The sequence below is a fragment of the Microtus oregoni genome, unplaced genomic scaffold (assembly GCF_018167655.1).
Source record: "Microtus oregoni isolate MIOR12 unplaced genomic scaffold, Mior012 000044F_ref0000062, whole genome shotgun sequence".
Lineage (NCBI taxonomy): Eukaryota > Metazoa > Chordata > Mammalia > Rodentia > Cricetidae > Microtus > Microtus oregoni.
Window position 1 is genome coordinate 3,598,483 of NW_024543218.1, and position 19,307 is coordinate 3,617,789.

The 19,307-nt window shown below is 41.7% G+C and overlaps 2 pseudogenes; one reads left to right on the forward strand and one right to left on the reverse strand.

Moving 5' to 3' along the window:
- The first annotated feature begins 496 nt into the window (after positions 1-496).
- Positions 497-2,165, forward strand: LOC121434781 (annotated as a pseudogene).
- A 427-nt stretch (positions 2,166-2,592) lies between these two features.
- The window catches only part of LOC121434685, a 34,518-nt pseudogene continuing 17,803 nt past the window's right edge, over positions 2,593-19,307 (reverse strand).

The window sequence follows — 19,307 nt, forward strand, 5'->3', positions numbered from 1 at the left end:
TTAAAGGCATATACCACTATACCCAACTATGAATTACATCCATTAAGCTATCTGACAAATATTTAAGCATCTATTGTAAGGACACCTAAGCACAGTATCTCTCTCTATGTTGTATCTATCTTAGTTATACATACTTTTTCCCTCTATGTCTTTTTGAATTTTGGTGAAAATGGTTTTCTCTTGTATAGCCAAGGATTTAATTTTACCCAAGTGGTGGTTCCTAAGTAGAGATCTCCCCAAGGGATTGGTAGCAATGCTGGACTGAATCTCCCCCACTGGAGTTGACACACACAGTGTCCCAAGGGGAAGATACCACTGCTCATAGATATCTTCTGAGCATGCACGATTAGGGGCAGCAGTGTGGCTATGCTACTTTTTATTCAGTCTCTTACAAGATACCATCTTCCCTTACACACTTAGTGAATCGGCTTTTCTTGATCATGTGCTTATTGTTAACTAAGAAGTGGAAGGGGGGCACAGCAGAGACTCATCTCGACCCTTCCGTCGTCCGTCTTGGGTATCGTTGCAGGATTCGGAGTACGCCCGAGGACCTCAGGAACCATGCCGAAGCCACACAGCGAAGCAGGGACTGCCTTCATTCAAACCCAGCAGCTGCATGCGGCCATGGCTGACACCTTCTTGGAACATATGTGCCGCCTGGACATTGACTCCGCACCCATCACGGCCCGCAACACTGGCATCATTTGTACCATTGGTCCTGCTTCCCGGTCTGTGGAGATGCTGAAGGAGATGACCAAGTCGGGAATGAATGTGGCTCGTCTCAATTTCTCTCATGGAACTCATGAGTACCATGCGGAAACTATCAAGAACGTGCGTGCAGCCACAGAAAGCTTCGCCTCTGATCCCATTCTATACCGGCCTGTTGCCGTGGCTCTGGACACAAAGGGGCCTGAGATCATCAAAGGGAGCGGCACTGCAGAAGTGGAGCTGAAGAAGGGAGCTACCCTGAAGATCACCCTGGACAATGCCTACATTGAAAAGTGTGACGAGAACACCCTGTGGCTGGACTATAAGAACATCTGTAAGGTGGTGGAAGTGGGCAGCAAGATCTACGTAGACGATGGGCTCATTTCACTGCAGGTGAAGGAGAAAGGCGCTGACTTCCTGATAACAGAGGTGGAGAATGGTGGTTCCTTGGGCAGCAAGAAGGGGGTGAACCTCCCCGGAGCCGCTGTGGACCTCCCTGCTGTGTCAGAAAAGGACATCCAGGACCTGAAGTTTGGGGTGGAGCAGGATGTAGACATGGTGTTTGCGTCTTTCATCCGCAAGGCAGCTGATGTGCACGAGGTTAGGAAGGTCCTGGGAGAGAAGGGCAAGAACATCAAGATCATCAGCAAAATCGAGAACCACGAAGGCGTCCGCAGGTTTGATGAGATTTTGGAGGCCAGTGATGGGATCATGGTGGCTCGTGGCGATTTGGGCATTGAGATTCCTGCAGAGAAGGTCTTCCTGGCTCAGAAGGTGATGATTGGATGATGCAACCGAGCTGGGAAGCCAGTCATCTGCGCCACACAGATGCTGGAGAGCATGATCAAGAAGCCCCGCCCCACCCGTGCTGAGGGCAGTGATGTGGCCAATGCAGTCCTAGATGGAGCAGACTGCATCATGCTGTCTGGAGAGACCGCCAAAGGGGACTACCCTCTGGAAGCCGTTCGCATGCAGCACCTGATTGCCCGTGAGGCAGAGGCTGCCATCTACCACCTGCAGTTATTCGAGGAACTCCGCCTTCTGGCGCCTATCACCAGCGACCCCACAGAAGCTGCTGCCGTGGGTGCTGTGGAGGCCTCTTTCAAGTGCTGCAGTGGGGCCATTATCGTGCTCACCAAGTCTGGCAGGAGTGCTCACCAGGTGGCCAGGTACCGCCCGCGTGCGCCCATCATTGCTGTGACGCGCAATCCCCAGACAGCTCGCCAGGCCCATTTGTACCGAGGCATCTTCCCTGTGCTGTGTAAGGATGCAGTGCAGGACGCCTGGGCTGAGGATGTAGACCTCCGTGTGAATTTGGCCATGAATGTTGGCAAGGCCCGAGGCTTCTTCAAGAAGGGAGATGTGGTCATTGTGCTGACTGGGTGGTGCCCTGGCTCTGGCTTCACCAACACCATGCGTGTAGTGCCTGTGCCTTGATGGCCCTCTGGAGCCCCTCTTCTAGCCCCTGTCCCATCCCCTCCCCCATCCCATCCATTAGGCCAATAACGCTTGTAGTGCTCACTCTGGGCCAGAGTGTGGCGCTGGTGGGCTGGGACACCCCGGAAAATTACTGTTGCTGAAACATGGAATAGAGCCCAGCTGTCTGTCTATCATATGGCCCTACCCAAACCAGGGGTGACAGAGGAATGCAGAATTGGAAACCCTCTGGCTTTATCACAAAGGGGCAGCAACATCTCTTGTGTACTTTGCTCCTGTAGAAAGTTGTCCAGAGAACTCCCAGCCCTGGCCTGGAGTCAGGAGACAGCAAAAGTAGGGGCTTAGGGCGTGGGGCCCAGGTTCCTGTGTAGATAATAACCTCTGGCCCCCAGGCCGGACTTGCTTCCCCAACAGCTTTGGCCTCCCCCACTGCTCGTTGTGCACTTCTCAGCTGTCACTGCGGTCACACCCTGCACTCTCCACCTCCGTTCTACTGTGCAGCATCTCCAGGCCTGTTGCTATAGTGCCCACCTGAGTGTCAATAAACAGCAGCTGAAGCAAAAAAAAAAAAAAAAAAAGAAGTGGAAGGGGTAATAAATCAATATAAACTTCTTAAACAGTAATTGCGAAATGAACAGACGACCTTAAATGTCAGATCTTTTCATCCTCTGCCATCACTAGGAATCTAGTTTAGGAAAAAATGAAGGGCACATGTATAGCATCGTGGTGCATAACTATAATTCTCATACTTAGGAGACAGAGATGAAGAGATTAGAAGTTAAAGAAACTCCACAAGCACAAAGTAAGGTTGAGATCAGCCTGGAATACATGAAATACATTCACACATGCACACATCCACATGCGTGCATGCATGCACATATGCACACACACACGCACACAGAGACATAGAAAAAAGATATCGTTAATTCAATGATTAATATGTACAAATTTTACTTACAGCACAATATATGTTAATCCACATTACAAAAAATAATGAAAATTTGATGTGCAATTTGAAAACAATGTTTAAATAAATTTCTGTGGCATTCAATGGTGGTTTTCAACAGATATGAAAAAACATTTTAAAAGAAATATTGGATTATAGAAAATTATCATAGCTTAATCAGTGGGAGGGCAAAAGGGCAAATCATCAAATATTGCATTAGCTTCTGTCCTAATCTTATTTTATAAATTATCTCTCCCATGAAAAGTTGTAATGGCGTAAATGAATGCAGACAGATTGTAAAAATATATACAGCTTTAATGGGGAAATAGACTTACAGAACCACAGGTTCCCGCGGAGAACAGGAAAGCAGAGGGGGCGGCTGGGAGCATGCAGGCAATCTTTATAAGTAAAAAATATCCTTGGGGGACCCTGCCCCCAAGTAAAGTGATTGGCTAAGTCTCCCCTACAAAAAGTCTGTAGAAAATTCTGGAAAATTGTGGTGAGATGCTCACAGTTGCTTCCACTCTGCACAAAGATAACTACTCTTCTCTTCTCCTTTTCAATACTGTTAGATATTTCTCTCTGGTTCATGTATTGAAGAGCTACTAGGCTCCATTTCAAAGCAGCTGCCTAATTTTCGAACTCAGTAGCTGTGTGTAAGATTTTTGGTTCCTTGAAATTCATAAAGATGTCTTTAAAGGTTCCTTCGCATCTTTCTTTTTAATATTTTGAGCAGTTTATGAGCAATTGGTATTGTTTCTTTAAATGCTGGGTAAATTGACCAGAAAAGTAACTGGGCTTCTGCTTTTTATTATTGCCAATTCAACCTTTTTATTGAGGATAAGTTTATTGAGGATAGTTTGCTCCCAACTGCTTTGAGGAAACAACATGCCAACAAAGCACATGGGGAAGAAACAACTTATTCCATGTTCTCGAAGCAGGAACTGACGCAGGTCCCATGGTAGGGTGCTGCTTACTGGCTTGCTCCTCAGGGCTTGTTCAATCTGATTTCTTACAGCACCCAGGGACACCAGACCCAGAATGAAACCACCCACAATGGCCTGGGCCCTTCCATATGCATCATTAATCAAGAAAATGCCCTACAGAATTGTCTTCAGTCTAGCTGATAGAGGTGCTTTCTCAATTAGGTTTCTCTACCAAGACAACTCTAGCTTGTGCCAAGCTAATGGACAAACAATCAGAACAAAGTCTACTCAGAATTTCTATTTCTTCTGGGTGGGTGAGTTTGGGTGTGTGTAACATGCATGCATACATGCATATGCATGGGTGTGATTAAATGTGTATGAATGCTGGTGTGTGTGCACTTCAAGTGTTACAGCTCCAGAAGAAAAGTGTCCTAACTTGTCAGGATGTCAGGTTATCCCTGAAAGTGTTATAACTCTGGAGAAAAAGTTATCCTAACTTGTTGGGAAGTCCAGATATGCCTACAAGTGTTATAGACATGGAACTAAAGTATCTTAACATCTCATCCACTCATGCTGTACCTACAGCAGTAAGGGAAGGTGTTCTGGGTACATCCAGCTATAAGAAGAAAGGTATCTTGACTTGTAAGAAAGGCAGGAAATATGAACAGCTGTGGAGGGAAATATCCTGTGTATGCCTACAGCTGTGAGGAGAAAGGTATCCTGATTTATTAGGAAGTGAGGCTATACCTACAACTGTGAAGGGAAAGTATCCTGTTTACCTACAAATGTATGGAAAAAGCTGTCCTGTTGTCAGGATGTCAGGCTATAACTGCAGCTGGGATCCAGTGTAGGATGGTCTCCCAAAAAATATGGCAAACCTGCTCTTCTCTTCGAGACAGCTGATCACTACTTTGCTCCCAATGGAGACTCACATCAGAAGCACCTTTTCCTCTCAACTACTGCCCAAGTTGTTACTTCTGCCTCACTCTGCTAAGAGAATTCCCTGAAGAAATGTAGCAATCCACTGTGGTTATAGAAAAAAAAGTTATTTCTTCAGCTATGTTCCCCTGAAGGAGCTGCCAAGCAGAGATTCTGATCTGTGCCAGCAATAGAAAATCTTCACCTAAAATGATTTCAAGATTCATTAGCAGAGGAAGCCAGAAATTTGAGTGACTCTACAAGAGTGTGGAAGGGAAACTCTGAACTAAGCAGACACAGAAACTTTTCTAGGGATACTTAAGGGTAGAGTTTCTCCAGGAAGATTTTCAGGAAGGGAAGTGTTCAGGTTTCAATCTCCTTGATCTTAGACAAGCTCAGATTGGATAGACTTTATACTCAGTGATTAGCTGGTTTTATGCTCAGTTATTGATGGTTTCTCTGCTATGGGAGTGTTTAGTTTTATGTTCAGTTGGTCAGAGTCTTATTTTGTTCTAATTCCAGTGTATTCTTTGGCTCAGGATGTGTTTGCTTAGTTCTGGTTTCAGGGTTAGGGTATACTTTTTTTCACTGGTTTTGGTTTCAGGAATAGGGTCAGTTTATTTCAGTGAATCAGGACTCAGAGATAGGGTGTGTTTTTTCACTGGTTATGGTTTCAGTGTCACGGTGAGTTTATTTCACTGGCACTGTGTCTAGAGTCGGGGTGCCTTCCTTTTATTGACTCTGTTCAAAGCTAGAATGGGCTTCTTTCACTGGTTCTAGTGGGCAAGGTTGGATTTCTCTGGTTCCAGGGCCAAGGTTGGTTTCTTTCACTAATTCTTATTTTGGGGCCATAATAGGATTTTTTTTACTGGTCATTTCACTCTACATGCACCTTGACACATGTGTGGAGGTCAAAGGACAAGCTTAGATGTGGATCTTTAGCTTCCTCCTGGTTTGAGATGTGGCCTCTTAGCTGTGTTCCTCTGTTACTTATCCCAAACATCCTGGCTGACTACCTCTCAGGATCCTCCCGTGTCCATTCCCTAACTCCCTGGGCAGACACAAATTTGGGGTTATAGACATGAGAAGTACAGTCAGTTTTTTTGTTTGGGTTTTGATAACTCACTGTTATGGACACTATATTTATTTGACAAGTGCTTTGACCCATCAAGCCATGTCCACAGACCTTTTCCCCTTTTCTTTCTTGGAGTGAGAACTGAAGCTGAGTTCTCATCGTTACTAGGTAAGAACATTCCTATTGATCTATATGTCAAGCCTTATTTTCCACTTTTGGTTGGAGAAAGGCTCTAACTGATTCACTCAAGATTGCCTTATACTCACTCTGTATTCTGGGAAGGTGTTTAAGTTAGAATTCTCCTGCCTCCCAGATTAGCAGATATTGCAGATTTGTGCTGAGGCCTAAGTTTGAGAAATTTTTTATTGCTTTAATAATTTTTATAGAAAATGTTCCATTTGTCTGAGTTGCCTAAATTTTTAGACTATACCTTAAATACATAGCAGCATGTTTTAATCTTATATAATGTGATGTATAAAATATATACACTATACAAATACGTTGTAAAATGTTAAATTAAACTACTTATAAAACACATTCCTTCACATATTTGGGGTAATAGATCATTATAACTACTATTTTTACACTTTTCTTTTTTTAAATAATTTCTTTTATGCATAAGGGTATTTTGCTTACAAGTAATTACCAAGTACAAGCCTGGTAACTTTGCTGGCCAAAAGAGAGCAGTGAGTTCCCCAAGACCAGTATTACAAACAGTGGTGAGTTTCCATGTGGGTGCTAGGAATTGAACCTGGATCACCTGCTAGAGCAGCCAGTGCTCTGAACTGTGGAGCCATTCCTCTAACCCTACATTTACCCATGAATTGTGGCATCTTTCTCTTTCAAAATATATTACTTATAGCCACCTTCCATCCACCTTTCTCATCACCTTTCCCAAGATTTGAGTAACCATAATGATACCCCCAACTTCTAAGGGAACTCTTTAAACACAATATGCAAGTGAAGTTAGCCAGGCGGTGGTGGCGCATGCCTTTAATCCCAGCACTTGGGAGGCAGAGGCAGGTGGATCTCTGTGAGTTCGAGACCAGCCTGGTCTATAAGAGCTAGTTCCAAAACAGGCTCCAAAACCACAGAGAAACCCTGGTAGTTTCACACAAGTGAATTCAGGTGAGATTTGTCTCTTTATGCATGTCATATTTTATTGTATAAATTTGGGAGTGTTGTCTCCCATATCTTTTCTGGTTCTAGTAATGAGTCTTGTTTTCTAAAGATTTACAATATGATTACTCTTTTCAAAAGAATCATATTATGACTTTATTGGTTTTCATCATTATTTTTCTGTATTCTATCATTAGATTGTCTCTAATCTTTTTCCTTGCTGCTGGTAAAGACAGGAACAGAAGTAGTATAGTTGACTTCTCCTTGCTTTTACCATCAAGAAATTTAAAATACCTCATGAATTCACTAGGTTTTAGATCCCCCAAGCCCCAATTCTATTTTCTTACATAGCATGATGTGAGTTCCCAGCTTCATATTCATGTGTTATGGGAAGAGACTCAGAATCCTTGGGCAATCTGCAATCCATACTGTACCTCTCAGTTTTCAATCCATGACTTGTGCTTTAGCCAAGGCTTCCTGTGGTCTGAGGCCTTTGGGGATCTCTAAGTACATAAACCAAAGTTTTAAGGGTCTTCTGCTCATACTTCTCAGTTCCCACAGCTCCAGCTCCAAAGGTTCAACAGGAAGGCCATATTATTTTCTCTGAGTACTGTCCCTGGAAGAGTTCTGTTGCTATGGAATTTCATGCTGAGTTCCAGGATCAACATCCAAGAAGGTCAATTAGACTGTACTAATTGGTCATTGTTTTGATGATCTTTGTAATTATACAGACATCCTGCTAAGACCCAAGCTCTCACCTGAGTGCAATCATTGTTCCTCCCAACAATATGTGACTTGGATTCCAAGAAATTCCCTGACCTTACCATAAGCAATAGAAAAGAAAATCATGTTGCTCAGTATAGGTTGTAGAATAGGCTTCAGATCACATAGGCAGTAGGCAAAATTGAGAGTGTTGGCTTTTCTCTACCTTAAGGTTTCTTAGTAGCTGCACCAGTGGTACTTTGGAGGGGATCAGTCTACCTTCATGAGGATAGTCACTCCTTTGTAAGATACTTAGTGACCTCTGATTCTTAAACAGTGTGTACTCTATCATGCTTGCAAGTTCAAACATACTTATGTTTCAAAGTGTTTTCCATAGCCAGGCGGTGGTGGCGCTCGCCTTTAATCCCAGCACTAGGGAGGCAGAGGCAGGCGGATCTCTGTGAGTTCAAGGCCAGCCTGGTCTACAAGAGCTAGTTCCAGGACAGGAACCAAAAGCTACGGAGAAACCCTGTCTCGAAAAATAAAAAAAAAAAAAGTGTTTTCCAAGAAAATCCCTATGCCTGACCGAAGACATCAAACCTTATTCTCAACAAGGCAGTCAATGTGATTCACAGCAGCAGAAATGAACTGTATTTATCCACCTTGACTTGTTCCTGCATTTTCAGCTTTCTGACTTCAGTGACTTTGTTGGATTCATCTTTGATTTCTCCAGAACAAAATACAGCTTGGGATACTAGGTGTGAGGTGTGGTTCTGCCCAATAATATGTCATTTCATTTTTCACTTGTGTGATATAATTTACTGACATCTGGAAAAAGTGAATCTCAACAGAGAAAAGGCTCCATCAGATCTTTCCTGTAAGGGTATTTTATGAATTAATAATTTAAGTGGAAACACCCAGACCACTGAGCATGTTGAAACCCCTGGCTAGGCTAAGCAAGACACAAGGAGCATGCCATTAAGCAGCATTCCTCTGCTTTAGTTCCTGCTGTGATTTCCTCAATAATGGGATGTGACAGGAAAATGTAAGACAAACAAGCCCTTTCCTCCTCAAGCTGCTCTGGACATTGTGGTTGAAATAACAACAGTAGAAAACAGGCACAAGTAGAAGAGAAATCACAGTCACATTTCAAGCTGCTTAGCAACCATAACAGAAATGCAGAAAGAAGAAATAGATATAGCTTCAGTGTGTAAATAAGGTCACATTTTGTTTGCTAAGTATACTAACATTGACTGCTGAGTTTTGGAGAACAGACAGTATACAGTACTCACAGGATTTCAACTGAATCATGCTGTGTCTTCTTCCTGGTCATATAATTAAGGGCTGCATTAAAGGGCAACATGAGAAGTTCTCCTTACCTATCCACTGTTCAACAGTTGCCTAGTTTGCCTTCAGTTTTGCCAATTCTGTCTGTCTGTCTGTCTGTCTGTCTGTCTTTCTTTCTTTATTCCTTCCTCTCTTTCATTTCTTTCTTTTGTGTGTAGGTGTGAAAAATTTTCAACACATAAAAAATTGAGATAAACATACAATAAATAGTTAACATTCAATAGCTGGATAATGGATAAAGATAAAATAAACAGCTGTGGTGATTGGTTTCCAGTACATGTGACAAAAGTACCCATGAGAACAACTCAAGTACAGAAAGAGATCAGGTATTCAGTAGGTCAAGTCGATGATCAAGTCAATATAGAAACACTACTCCAACCATGGAAAGGACAACTGATGGTTTACATTTCTAAACAAAATGTAAATGATCAATGGCCCAGTTACAGGTTTCACTACATTCCTTATTCCAGGAAGAATGTGGTTTTTGAAGTTTTTATAGAAACAGAATAAAGAACAGAATAATGACATTGTTTACATTTGGAGATCATTGTCCTCATATATTGCACAGTTGTTTATTCTCTTAGTCCTCAAGTTAGATAGGTATCGAGAATTATAAATCAACAGGCATATATGTTTGGCATCTTTATATTTAGGATAATCAGGTTTTTTAGATACATAGAGATTATATTTAGTATAGATAGTATATTCTTCGACCTCTTCAAGGAGCTGTAGAAATTGGCCTTTAGTTTAACCTAGAATTCCATGCCAACCAGATACAATCACTCCTGGCAACACCGCTCTACTCCCGACAGAACATTGAGCACCAAAGGCACTCTACTGGAAGCTTGTCTTCTTGGGCAAAATGGACTTTGTGTAAAGAAAAGCCCATACTTTGACTAATGAGAAAGATACAGACTATCCATAGATAAAACAGGATTTTCTTATCTTGCCAAGACAGGGTAGGATAGTTCTAAAAAAGTTCCTTGCCTTTGATAATGGTATGTCAGTTATGTTAGGCCTTAGCCAAAGTTGGTTGACTCAACATTGCAAACGAGACTGCCCAGGTAGTCAGTTGTCTCTGTCATTTGTTGCACATTTTGGAAGTTTCTCGTTTGTACTTCCTGGTTGCTTAAATAATATTACTTCCCTTCTCAGATCTTTGATGGAGTTGAAGATTAGATAATTGGAGTTACTCTCTACATTATTTAGACTCCTTGAAATAGAATGTTTAGTAAAACTTTTGTTACATATTTCTTGCTTAATATTGTTTGTTATTTGTAATTTTATATTTATTATTTGTTCCTATTGTATATAATTTTATTTGGTTTGGTTCTGTCTTATTTAGAAAAAAAGGGGGAGATGAAGAGGAAGCCCAGCCAATCACCTTGTTTGTAGGGCGTGTTCCCCTTAGGCTAATATTTACTTTTAAAACTTGCAGGTGTGCTCCCTGCCTCCTCTGGTTTCCTGTGCTTTGCTGGAACTCTGGCTTTGTAAGCTTCCCTTTTCCCCCTTATTAAAGCTGAATATTTTATAGTAAAGCTAGTCTGGTTAATTCTATAGCCCACCCACCAACACTATGGCATTTGATCCTCGTGCTTTCACAAACCTCCATTCCTATCAGTTCACTCAAATTCCACACCACTTTGTCAATGCCTGATCACCTTAACCCTATACTGACTTCAGTTTTATGTCTCTGGAAGTCCTCACAACCTGGATGTCATCTTGAGTCATCACTGCTTAGAGCTCCCAACTGAATGTTTTTCAGGCACCTGGGAAAGAGAATATGATAACATTCCTACAAGGCAGGCTTCATGCCTGCAAGTTATGATTCTCTCTTTTTAAGAGGAATGAATTCCAGCACGGTAACACCTGGTATGTGAGCTTCTAGGCACCAACTGTAACCAATTGCTTTGATTAAATGGTTAATCAACTTTTAAAAACTTTACTGTTAGTGTATATTCTGATTACTTTTTGTACTTTCCCTCATTTGGGGGAGACTTGGGCTCTAAAATTCATTAAGAAGAAAGCCAGTCCAGGCTCTCTCTCCTCCACAGCCGAAGGACCCAGCTGGGAACATCCCCATGGACACCTGGAATCCTCTCCATAGCCAAGTCTCCTGCCAATCCCAAAACTGATCCCACAATCAAGATATCTTCTTCCCTGCTCCCATATCCACCCCTCCTCCTTCTCCACCCTCCCAAGCTCTCCCCAATTCTCCCATCCTCCCCCTCTTTCCCCCCTCTTCTCCCCTCCTGCCTGACAGTCTTGTCTGCTTCCAGTTTCCAGGAGGATCTATATCTGTCTTTCTTTGGGTTTACCTCATTATCCAGCCTCTCCAGGCTCCTGAACTATAGGTGCAATGTCCTCTGTTTATGGCTAGAATCCACCAATGAGTGAGTACATACCATATTCATCTCTCTGGGTCTGGGTTATCACACTCAGGACAGTGTCCTCCATTTCCATCCATGCATACAAAATTCAAGAAGTCACCATTTTTTACCACCGAGCAGCACTCCAATGTGTACATGTTTGACACCTTTTTTCCATTCAAAGATTTACACTTCCTCCCCTCCTCCCATTCCCCTCCCGCTTACCCACTCCCCCTCCTCCCTCCTTCTCTTTCCTTAAGAGAGAGCAAGGAAGCCTGATCTGTGGGAAGTCCAAGGACTAGGAAGCTTTGCATCCAAATAGACTAGGGTCCTAAATAGCCAGTACGTGCAGTAGGAACAAGTCCCAGTGCCTTTATCAATTGCTTCTTAGTCAACACCCATTGTCAGCCACAGAGAGTCCAGTTTTATTGCAGACTCATTCAGTTTCAGTCCAGCTGGATTTGGTGAGTTCCCATTAGAACAGGCACACTGTCTTGGTGGTGGACAAACCCCTCACGGTCCAGATTTTCTTGCTCATCTCCCTCCTTCTGCTCTTCAATTGGACCTTGGGAGCTCAGTCCATTGCTCTGATGAGCATCTCTGTCTCTATCTCCATCCATCACCGGGCGAAGATTCTATGGTGATATTCGAGATAATCATCCGTGTGTTAGTGGGGCAAGGCCAGTTCAGACACTCTCTCCTCTGCTGTCCAAGGACCTAGCTGGGGACATCTCCATGGACACCGGGGATCGCCTCAAGAGCCAAGTCTCTTGGCAACCCTAAAATGGCTCCCTTAATATAGATATCTGATGTAGGTGGGCCTTCTACTTTCATTGGTTAATAAAGAACCAGGAATGCAGCCTGAAGCTCCTTTGACAAATGGCACCCACGTGGATAACTGCATCCACAGAAAGCCTGAGAAAGCTTGGAAAAGAATAGAGTAAAGCATGTTTTCTTGCTGGCAGCAATTTCTTGGGTCCGTTCTGCTTCCTAGAAGCAAGCAAGCACTCTCATCTAAGAGAGGCTTCCTGACTCAGTCTTAGCTGCAAAACCCTGCAGCTTCTTTAAAAGGTTCTGCCACGAAACACTTAAATGGTGTTGATGAAAAGTTGAATACATGCTTTTCGGTTTTCAGCCATAGCATGAAAAAAAGCTGTGTTGTTTTAAAATGCCAGCTTCCTGGGCCGTGCTGCCAGGACAGACTCTGACTCTGTAAGACAGACATTCTGACTGAGTGTGATCTGTGAGCAGAATGCTGCAGCTTGCTTGCTGGCAGGGACCTTGAAACGCCATAGAGTTGTAGCGGTAAACACGGCTACAGCTGGTACCTCTGAAATGATGCTGGAATGCTAAGGAATGGGCTGAATCTAGGCGGCAAAGCCACGGCTTTAATCCTCTCCTTAAGGACTCATGTAGTCAGAAAAAGACAGTTATACAGTAAAGAGAGTTTCAAAGACAAAGAAAACCTCTAGATGATTTACAGTGTGTTAAAAATATATGCCGGCTAAAAGTTAAAGTTCTTAAAGTAAAAAGAAAAAGAAAAAGAGTACTTGGGTGTGGTAGTACACACCTTTAATCCCAACAGCTGGGAGGCAGAAGTAGATTGACCTCTATGACTTCAAGGTGTGGTAACACACACCTTTAATCCCAATGCCTGGGAGGCAGAGACAGACAGATCTCTGAGAGTTCAAGGACAGCCTGGTCTACAGAGTTATTCCAGGACAAAGATTTACAAAGAACCTGTCTCAAAAAGTAAAAATAAATGAAATAGAGGTTAAAAATAAAGCCACACAAAGATGGAAAATATACATATTATCTTAATACTGTATGCTATTATGCTCTCATTGAATTGTTTGAATGCTGAGGATGGAGCAACAGATGCTAAAAGATATTTGTTTATGAATCCTGCTGAACTAATCCAACATACATATTTTGAAAATACCTTGACTTCAGAATTTGGATCTAAGGATATGATGCTTTGGAAAAAAGATTCTTCTTTTGTTTTCACAGAGGATGAGACCCTGCGGATTGCTTCTATCCCAATATGGTATGATAGACTATGCCCTCCTGAAAGGTTGCTGTGAAAACCCTCAAAAAATTACTTCACTCAACTGCTGACTGAGATGAACCTGGCACACAGGTTACACCTTGAAAGACCTGATTAAGAGTGCCCCCATTCAGCACGAAGCAGTTTGGAATGAAATAACAGTGCCCATATTCCCAAATATTGCTTATAAATGTTCATTTTACATTTAAAGAGAGATATGATAGAGATATGAATAATTTGCATTGGTATGGATTTGACTTTAGTGATTTAAATTTTAGGTCAATCTTGTTATATGTATATGTATTTGTGACCTTTGACTGAGGTATTGTGATTGTGTAGTTCATGTGAAAATGTAATCTATATAGGTTGTTAATGGATAGTCATCTATAATAGTCAAGTTTGCAGTCATGTTAGATTTTCTAGATGTACATAGATATATTTTAGATAGAAATTCTTCATATCTTTTAAAGACTACAGAATATGATATTTAATGTTTTAATAACTTAGGGCTTTTCATGACAATGAAAATGGCAGCACCAGGCACAGAGGCGCAGCGGCGGCGGCGCCAGACGCACAGAGGCGCAGCGGCGGCGGCGCCAGACGCACAGAGGCGCAGCGGCGGCCAGACCCAAGCGGCTAGGACAGGCATGCAATAAGGAGAGCAGATCGCCCTACTACAATTGAATCAAAGAGGTAGGCCTTTGGTTGGCCAGGTCACTGGCACAAGGGGAGCCTGGTCCTGTCCTGAAGATCCTTCGGAGGGGTGAGAGGGTTCTTGGCCTGCAGCAGGAACCACGAAAGAGAGTGAGGGCATTTTGTAAGCGGAGCCCTTGGCCAGCAGGGAAACCTGATCCGGTTTCTAAAGGATCCATTGGATAGGATCAATAGGAGGAGATGGGCAGGCGCCAAGGCAAGAACTCACCCAATAATCCGAAAAACAACATGAAAACATCAGAACCCAATGATCTTACAACAGAAGTATTTGAACAACCTAACACAGAAGACGTGGAAAAAATCGACTTTATGAAGATAATAGAGTCCCTTAAACAACATGTAAAAAATGCCCTTTTAGAAATGGATGAGAAGTATAACAAAAAGTTTGAAGAAATGAGTAAATACGTACATGATACCCTGGGAAACCAAGAAAAAACCATCAAACAGGTAATGGAAACAGTTCAAGAATTGAAAACTGAAATGAAGGCAAAGAAGAAAATACAAACTGAGGACCAGCTGGATATGGAAAATCTAGGCCAACGAGCAGAGTCTACAGAAACAAGCATAATCAATAGAATACAAGAGCTAGAAGAAAGACTCTCAGATGCTGAGGACACCATAGAGAAAATAAACGAACAGATCAAAGAAAACAGCAAAGCCAACAAATTCTCAACACAAAACATTCAGGAACTATGGGACACAATAAAAAAACCGAACCTAAGAATAATAGGAATAGAAGAAGGAGAAGAGTCACAGCTCAAAGGCTCAGAAAATATTTTCAACAAAATTATGGAAGAAAACTTTCCCAACTTAAAGAAAGATATTCATTTAAATATTCAAGAAGCATACAGAACACCAAACAGACTGGATCAAAGAAAAACATCTCCTCGCCATATAATAATCAAAACACAAAATATACAGGTTAAAGAAAGAATATTAAGAGCTGCAAAAGAAAAAGGGCAAGTAACTTATAAAGGTAAACCGATCAGACTTACACCTGACTTCTCGATGGAAACTATGAAAGCCAGAAGGTCCTGGATAGAGGTTCTGCAGAAGCTAAGAGACCATGGATGCAAACCCAAACTACTATACCCAGCCAAGCTATCGTTCACTATCAACGGAGAAAACAAGACATTCCAGGATAAGAACAAATTTAAACAATACGTAGCCACAAATCCAGCCCTACAGAAAGTAATAGAAGGAAAATCGCAACCCAAGGAATCCAACACTGCCAACACTGCCTACAATAACCCAGGCATCTAATGACCCTTCACGAGCACATCTCAAAGAAAGGAGACACACAATCTCTACTACCAAAAGCAATAAGAATAACCGGAGTAAACAACCACTGGTCATTAATATCACTTAATATTAATGGGCTCAATTCACCTATAAAAAGGCACAGGCTAAAAGATTGGATACGAAAACAGGATCCAACATTCTGCTGTTTGCAAGAAACACATCTCAACCACAAAGACAGGCACCAACTCAGAGTAAAGGGTTGGGAAAAGGTGTTTCAAGCAAATGGTCCTAAGAAAAAAGCAGGTGTGGCCATACTAATTTCTAACAAAACTGACTTCAAACTAAAATCAATCAGAAGAGACCGAGACGGTCACTTTATAGTCATAACAGGAACAATTCATCAGGAGGACGTCTCAATCCTGAATATATACGCCCCCAATATAAAAGCACCTACTTATGTAAAAGAAATATTACTAGAACTCAAGGCAGACATCAAACCACACACACTAGTAGTAGGAGACTTCAACACGCCTCTCTCTCCAAGGGACAGGTCAATCAGACAGAAACCTAATAGAGAATTAAGAGAATTATTGGAGGTAATGAAGCAAATGGACTTAACAGACATCTATAGAACATTCCACCCAAATAGGAAAGAATATACCTTCTTCTCTGCAGCTCATGGAACCTTCTCAAAAATTGACCACATACTCGGAAACAAAGGAAACCTCCACAGATACAAAAAAATATCAGTGTCCACCTGTGTCTTATAAGATCATCACGGATTAAAGTTAGAAGGCAACAACCACGCTGCCCCCAAAAAACCGACAAACTCATGGAAACTGAACAGTCAACTACTGAACCACACCTGGGTCAAGGAAGAAATCAAGAAAGAAATTAAAGTCTTCCTTGAATTTAATGAAAATAAAGGGACAACATACTCAAACCTATGGGACACAATGAAAGCAGTGCTAAGAGGAAAGTTCATAGCACTAAGTGCCCACTTAAAGAAAACGGAGAATGCATACATTGGGGACTTAACAACACACCTGAAAGCTCTAGAAAAAAAAGAAGCAGACGCGCCCAGGAGAAGTAGAAGACTGGAAATAATAAAACTGAGGGCTGAAATCAACAAAATAGAAACACAGAAAACAGTCCAAAGAATCAATGAAACAAAAAGCTGGTTCTTGGAGAAAATCAACAAGATCGACAAACCCCTATCCAAACTAATTAAACGACACAGAGAGAACACGCAAATAAATAAGATCAGAAATGAAAAGGGGGACATAACCACAGACACAGAGGAAATTCAGAGAATCATTAGATCTTACTACAAAAGCCTGTATGCCACAAAACTGGAAAATACAAAAGAAATGGACATTTTTTTAAATAAGTATCAAATACCAAAGCTAAACCAAGACCAGGTGAATGATCTAAATAGACCGGTTTCTCGCGAAGAATTAGAAATGGTTATCAAAAATCTCCCTTCGAAAAAAAGCCCAGGACCAGATGGTTTCAATGCAGAATTCTACCAGAACTTCCAAGAAGAATTAATACCTATACTCCTTAAGGTATTTCACAATATAGAATCAGAAGAGTCATTGCCAAATTCCTTTTATGAAGCTACAGTTACCCTGATACCAAAACCACAAAAAGACCCAACCAAGAAAGAGAATTACAGACCGATCTCACTCATGAACATCGACGCAAAAATCTTCAATAAAATACTGGCAAACCGAATCCAAGAACACATAAGAAAAATTATCCATTATGATCAAGTAGGCTTCATCCCAGAGATGCAGGGCTGGTTCAACATACGCAAATCTATCAATGTAATCCACCATATAAATAAACTGAAAGAAAAAAACCATATGATCATTTCACTAGATGCGGAAAAAGCATTCGACAAAATTCAACACCCCTTTATGATAAAGGTCTTGGAGAGAATAGGGATACAAGGGTCCTACCTAAATATAATAAAAGCTATTTACAGCAAGCCAACAGCTAACATTAAATTAAACGGAGAAAAACTCAAAGCCATCCCACTAAAATCAGGAACACGACAAGGATGTCCACTCTCGCCATACCTCTTCAATATAGTGCTTGAAATTCTAGCAATAGCAATAAGACAACATAAGGAGATCAAGGGGATTCGTATTGGAAAGGAAGAAGTTAAGCTTTCGTTATTTGCAGATGATATGATAGTGTACATAAGCGACCCCAAAAATTCTACCAAAGAACTCCTACAGCTGATAAACAGCTTTAGTAATGTGGCAGGATACAAGATCAACTCCAAAAAATCAGTTGCCTTCCTATACACCAAGGATAAGGAAGCAGAGAGGGAAATCAGAGAAGCATCACCTTTCACGATAGCCACAAACAGCATAAAATACCTTGGGGTAACCCTGACCAAGGAAGTGAAAGATCTACTTGACAAGAACTATAAGTCTTTGAAGAAAGAAATTGAAGAAGACACCAGAAAATGGAAAGACCTCCCTTGCTCTTGGATTGGGAGGACCAACATAGTAAAAATGGCAATTCTACCAAAAGCAATCTATAGATTCAATGCAATCCCCATCAAAATCCCATCAAAATTCTTCACAGATCTGGAGAAGACAATAATCAACTTTATATGGAAAAACAAAAAACCCAGGATAGCCAAAACAATCTTATACAATAAAGGTTTGTCTGGAGGCATTACCATCCCTGACTTCAAACTCTATTACAGAGCTACAGTATTGAAAACAGCTTGGTATTGGCATAAAAACAGAGAAGTCGACCAATGGAATCGAATAGAAGACCCTGACATTAACCCACAAACCTATGAACACCTGATCTTCGATAAAGGAGCTAAAAGTATACAATGGAAAAAAGAGAGCATCTTCAACAAATGGTGCTGGCAAAACTGGATGTCAATCTGTAGAAGAATGAAAATAGATCCATATCTATCACCATGCACAATACTCAAATCCAAATGGATTAAAGACCTCAATATCAGTCCGAACACACTGAACCTGATAGAAGAGAAAGTGGGAAGTACTCTACAGCACATGGGCACAGGAGACCACTTCCTATGTATAACCCCAGCAGCACAGACACTAAGGGCATCATTGAATAAATGGGACTTCCTGAGGCTGAGAAGCTTCTGTAAAGCAAAGGACACTGTCACTAAGACAAAAAGACAACCCACTGACTGGGAGAAGATCTTCACCAACCCTGCAACTGACAAAGGTTTGATCTCCAAAATATATAAAGAACTCAAGAAACTAGACCGTAAAAGGCTAATCGACCCAATTATAAAATGGGGCACTGATCTGAACAGAGAATTCTCAACAGAAGAACTTCAAATGGCCAAAAGACACTTAAGGTCATGCTCAACTTCCTTAGCGATCAGGGAAATGCAAATCAAGACAACTTTAAGATACCACCTTACACCTGTCAGAATGGCTAAAATAAAAAACACCAATGATAGCCTTTGCTGGAGAGGTTGTGGAGAAAGGGGTACACTCACCCATTGCTGGTGGGAATGCAAACTTGTGCAACCACTCTGGAAAGCAGTGTTTCGGTTTCTCAGGAAATTCGGGATCAACCTACCCCTGGATCCAGCAATACCACTCTTGGGAATATACCCAAGAGAGGCCCTATCATACAACAAAAGTATATGCTCAACTATGTTCATGGAAGCATTGTTTGTAATAGCCAGAACCTGGAAACAACCTAGATGCCCTTCAACGGAAGAATGGATGAAGAAAGTATGGAA